This window comes from Odocoileus virginianus, chromosome 21 (genome assembly GCF_023699985.2).
Source record: "Odocoileus virginianus isolate 20LAN1187 ecotype Illinois chromosome 21, Ovbor_1.2, whole genome shotgun sequence".
NCBI classification, from domain to species: Eukaryota; Metazoa; Chordata; class Mammalia; order Artiodactyla; family Cervidae; genus Odocoileus; species Odocoileus virginianus.
Window position 1 is genome coordinate 45,388,081 of NC_069694.1, and position 6,336 is coordinate 45,394,416.

Consider the following 6,336-nt stretch of genomic DNA (forward strand, 5'->3'; position numbering starts at 1 on the left):
ATATGTTTGTGGCGGCATGATCCCTGAGAGTTTTAGTTCTCCTCTCTCTCTCTCTTTTTTTCCCCCAGATTATAAAGACTGTTTTCAGCTTCAGAAATAAGACAGAGTTTAGCAAAAACACATAGAGTATGCAAGTTGCCATATTACTGTATCTTTTTGTTTTCTAGTCAGTAGCCAGCTGTTTTAGCCTGTGACATCCATTGACCTGCTGAAAACTTAGCAACATGGATCAGGTGAAGAAAAATAACTTGAGAAGGGAGAGGGTGATGAAAGGAACAAAGTTTTAGAAAGACTAGCAGATGAATAATTTTAAAAGGCTAGTTGTAGTTTTGAATGGGAAAAAATACAGACAGAGGAGGTTTTTTTTTTTAAAGCAGAAGGAGCACTTCATTGGTAGAGTGCTGGCAAGTCGGGGAGAAGGTACTTACAAATGCCAGTGTGAAAAACAGTGTGACTTAATTTGCCTAGAGTATGGATACAAGGTCTACAGTTACTGTCAAATAGCTTTTTTGAAGAAAATTCACTATGTATTACACTTATCCATGTTTAGAGAAGAAAATTATATGATCGCAAATTAAAATGTGCTGTATGTTAATTTTGAGATAGCTTTCTACTTGATGTATATTCCTTTGAAGGTACTAGTTAGAATTTCTATTTCTGCTGTGGGACCAATAAGAGCTATATGAGTTCTTTCTTGTTCCATTTTTAATTTTATTTGACTATTTTAAACCAATTTGCTAATGAATTACAAGTAAGTGAAAACTTACTTTCACACTTGAATGGTAAGCTTGCCTTGCTTTTTGGAAAATGATCATTGTTATTACAGAATTGAAACAAACTTTTATTCAGGCTGCATTAAGCATACGGTAACATATGAAGATCTCATCGCAATGTACTGTGAGTCTCAAATACATGCTAGTATTGCATGTCTTGATGTGTTTTTGTTTGTTTTCTTAAAGAATGAATGAATTTGTATATTGTAAAATGTGATTTTTTACATGTGAATTCAATTTTTTAGTGAAATAATCTGTTAAGTATTGATATGGAGAAGTGCAGCTTTTCTTAAATTCCTTATGTGTTTTTATTCCTGATGTTGTCCTTTTTTTAGCCACCCATTTTTTAATGTTTTGGGTTAAGTTATTTATGTAATGGAGGGTGCATATAAGGTTCCCTTTGGTGACGCTGAAGAAAGGTATCACTCCTCTGGCCTCCCCTCAATTTTCTCACTTGTGAGTTTATGTATTGAGAACTTATAAAGCATATCATGGCAGCACAAAGGGAGCAATTGAAAGATTTACACTTTTCATGATTCTTAAATACCAATGAAGTGTAACTTTTAAAAATTCCTTGCTCTATGTTTCATATTCAGAATCAAGAAAATTCAGAAGATAGCAATCAGCTGTAGGTCATGTGGGCTATCTTTACAACTTAAAAATTACATCTCAGTTAAGCCAAATAAAAAACTTGGTGTGCAAGGTCACGTACAGAGGAATCTTGCCTTCTCTAGGTGTAGGTGAGAAGATGCCGTTGTGTGTCTGCATCTGGGGAGACTATGGAAAGTACTTGGGCTGTTGCCATATAGTGGAGTGGGCCCATCCCTTTGTCAGCTCTCACTCAGCACCCTAACATCACAAGAACATCAGAGTGCTAATGTCTCTCTTTCCAGGCCTTCAACCCAAAGTGGCTTTCTGATGGATTCTGCCTGTCTGTGCACAAGTGGAGGGCATATTTACAAATTAGCAGTATGTCCATTCTTGGGAGGGAGAACAGTAATAGGCTTCCTCCAGGGTAAGAATATATAAAAGTGTCTCCTGTTGCTTAATTCCCAACACCCAACTTTCTTCTAAACACATTCATAGAAAGCAAGAGATGGAAGACTTCCTATGAATTAATATTAAGCAGTCACTAAAAGAAAGGAATATTCCCTTCCTTTCATTCAGAACCCCTGGCATGTAAGTTGTACAATTAATACTAAAGCAGATAAAAGTCTTTAAGCTGATTGTCTCTGGAATCAAATAATGAAAAAAAGAAAGCAGTTAAATGAACACACTATTCAGGGTTAAATATGTCCAGCAAAAAACCGTTGTGGGTCTTTGATCATGGCTAGATTCACAGTGATATCACACAGTTGGTTCTCATGTAACAGCTAAATGTTTCAGATTTTGTTTTTATTAAATTTGGCAGTTTCACACTGAGATCTGTATTCCTAGTGAATAAAAGACAGTTACTATGTTAGGAGGGATTTCATTTTCACAATTGCAAGAAAGTCAGAGATATTTCAGGAACATGGGCCACAAAATGTACTCCTTTCACAGTGTTCTCCTATTCTGAACTGTGCAGTTATCTATTAAATTTTCTAATAGATATTTGTGTAAGGTGTATGTATGCTTGTGCAATTATTAAAAAAAATCAGTTTTGGAAAACAGTGTATTTATTAAAGAAAATTACTTATGGGGCATGTACAAAACTGTAAAAAAAAAAAAAAAACTTAAAAAAAAACACATTCAATTTGCCCAGTAAAGTTGTTTTTGTGAAATTTCTGTGTTGTTGAATAAAGGACTTTAGTATTCAAAATATCTCTTTTTCCATGAACAAATTTTTATTTGTGAGATTTTAAATAACCAGCATTTTATCCTGAAAGTCTAATTCTTTTTATGATAAAAACATTTTTCATTCTAAACTTGTCTCTACATCAGCAGAATGAATACTGTATATAAAATTTTCATAAAATATTCCAGTTTTGTTCATCTTTTTTCTTCATATATTTTTGTCTTTCTTATATATTTAAAGGAAAGAAAGAACGTGATGCCTTTTATATTTCTAAAGGATATATTCTTGTTGAAAGCTTTAAAAATTCCCCAAATAGAGGAAGTAATGAGTATATACAAACTTTCTTCTTTCATCATAAGAGTGCAGTGAGAAAGCTTTCCATGAACTCCTTGTGCTGTGAATGAAAAGGCTTGGTGATAATACTTAAAAGCATTAAGGTACATGAAGAAATGCACAACACTGGAATTCTACCTTCAGCCACTCCCAGCAGTACTCTGAGATTACCTTTTTATTGTGTTACTTTTTTATTGTAGAATATCGTGGTCCACCCTGCTTATTATTTGGTGGTGAAGGCACTTAACTATTACTTCGCTGCTTCCCAGAACAAAGATCTAATTTTTTTTTTGCTGCTTCATAAACTACGAGAAATGTAGAACACAGTATTACATCTTGGAAATCATTAATATGGTTCCAAACATGGAGCTTTAGACAATTGAAAGAGTTCATGTTCACAGAAAAAAGACCACGTGAGAAGATTTTTGTCAGTGTCATAAATTTCAAGATGTGTTCTGTTAGAATAATATCACTAGTATAAAATATCTTGGCCATGGCAGCAGAATTGGATTATATAGTGTGAGAAAGATGAATTAGGTAACTCGAATCATGAGAGTTTCTGGGTATTCAGCAATTTTGCAGGTGAGTTGCTTTGCTTCTTTATTATATTTTGGTGTAAGCAACAATATGGCAAAACCGAATTTTCATGATAATACTTTCCTTACTTGACATCTTCAAAGATACAAATGCTTTGAGGTTTATATGTAATGATAAGAGAATAATTCTTCAAAATAGCTTGAATTAACCAAAAAGACAGGGCAACTCTATAACTTATTTAGACATTGAACCAGATAATTTCATGTGGCTTCTGGAAAATAATACATGTTTTTAAGTGTCTTTATTGGTATCAGTTGTTTTAGTTGACATGTTTTATGCAGAAGTTATTCCCCATTTTATTTCTACTCTTTTTTTTTTTAATGGAGAAAAAAATGTTATTTGAAATAAACACAGTGAACACAAATTGAGATTTTATTTGCATACATATAAGTATCATAGGTATATAGGCATTTTTGCTTATTTGTAAGTTTTGTTTCTAATCTTTTAATAACTTGGTTTAAGATCTATCTTTATGTCTTTGCAATTCAGATTTTTTTGGCCATTTTTAAAGTCAATATTTCTTATTTTCCATGTATTTATGTAAAATGGAATGTCAACTGAACTGTCTTTTCATTCTAAGTCTGTGCTTTGTTTACAATATGTTTCTTATGACAAAATCATTCTGGTTAGCAGGTGTTGTAATTTCACAAATTGGAAGCAGTGTCCATGTCTCTTTCCAAGAACAGTACTTTTAAAAGCCATTCTAATCGTGTACAAAACTACATGTAAAGCATTCTTAATATGGGACTGAATTACTGACTTCTTTAATAATTAGGTGTTAGGAGAATCTGGTCGCTTGGTTTGAATTATGATCTTCTGCTTACGACTATTCTGAAAAGTGATCTTCTGTTTAAAATTATATGGCTTCAGAAAAATTGCACAGTTGGAAGGGAGGTTAGAAAAGAAAAACATTTAAATGGCACTGTTTAACCTTTGATATAATCATAAAACATATAGCTGAAAATTCTTATTCATTATGTCCATCAAAACCTTTTCTCACTTTTCATGAATTACCATATAATTTCATTCATACTTTTAATTATTTATAAATATTTAGTTTTATTAATATTGAATTAATGCAGGGGGCGATGGAGATAGATTAATCTGTGTGTGCACATATGTGTGTTGTTTTTAGCTGACACAATTCAATTCATGCTTCCAGTAGCTAAGGGTCAGTGTAGGTTATTAAACATCTTTCATGTAAAAGAGTCTGCCACCATTCAATTACAGTTGCAATTGAACTTAATGACTCAACATCTTATAATACTTCACATCTTCTCTGGCAATCAGGGAATTTGGGGAAGTCTACATTAAATCTTTTGAGCATTTTAGGGGTGTTTTAATAATTTAATATTTCACTGTGTTCCACTTGCAGTCATTTGGAATAGTTTTGAAAATTATTTACACAAATTGATCCCCAAATATATTATTTTCTTCATATAATTTGGACATTTTAGGTATATTTATGTATTATTGAGATGTCTATTTATAATATGTATGTTTGAGCTTCAAGTGCACATGCAAACACTAATAGATTATTTAATCTGTAGCTTATATACTTTGATCATAGGAAAAGACCTCTATCCCTCTAAAATTTGTGATGTCTATGGAGCATCAGCAAGAAGAACATTGTGAGTAATTTTTGTGTTTGCAAACCAGCAATTGATTTGATTTTTCATTTATTCAATAAGAATTATTGTGATCTTCAATGTGCCAACTACTGGAGATATCAAAATAAATAAAACGTTCCTCCTGACACATTTACCATCATCATGAAAGTCAACCGAGTGATTGAAATAAGTACACAAATAAACAAAATCAGTGGGAAGTGTGTTGAACGGAACAGGCATCATGTAAATGCATGGCAAGAGATGGTGGAGTGAAGCTTTTTCATTTCAAGCTTTTCCCTGTTGAAAGAAGAGGGTAAGGCTCAAATAATCTGGGGGTTGTAAAACCTGAGGTTAAAGTAGTGAACCAAAGAGACTGGAATGGCAGAAGAAAGAAAGAGGAAGGTTCAAAGGACCTGAGACATGCCACCATCCTAGTCTGAGTTGCTGTCATTTCTCATGGGGGCCACTTGAATCACTACCACAGTATTCTCTTTCCATTCATTCCTGTCAATTTTCAAACATTTTCTATATTGCAGCCTAAGCAGTTCTTTTAAAACACATACACACAAAGTTCTTGGGATTCCATGCTCATTGTCAGTGATCTCCCATTGCTCTTAGATCCTAAATGTGGTTGCAAGGAACTTGCAATTTAGCTCTTCTGTCTCATCCCATTTCATGTCATCCCTTTCTCAGTGCTCCAGCCATTTAGACTTTGTTCCATCCTCATACTTGCAAGATGGGTTTTGCCTCTCACCTCAGGACATTTTGTTCATTTTGTTATTAATATCTGGAATTTTTGTTCCTTCTCTATTTTCCTGGGTAATACCTCTTTATTCTTCAGAAATTAGCTAATACTTCACTTTTACAAGAAACTTCTCAACTTTTATGACTTTGTTAAATTCACATATTACAGGCTGTAAAGTAACTTGTACCTTTTCATAGCCCTTATTAATGAATTAATTCAATAAAGAGATATTACACATTTATCATGTGCTCTTCTCTCTTCTAGGCAGCTAGAATATGTTCATAAGCACATAGGACAGAAATTCCTGTTCTCATAGGGTTCGTATTCTAGTGGAAAGAAAAAGGTCATAAAGAAGTAAGTAAATATAAATGTCATATAGTAATATATAATTTGAATACAAATAAGGAGAGAAAATGAGATTAGATATTCCAAATGGGGGGAGAGGATGTGGAGGAGAGTTGGAATTTTAAATGAGTAGTTAGGGAAAGCCTAACAAGAGAA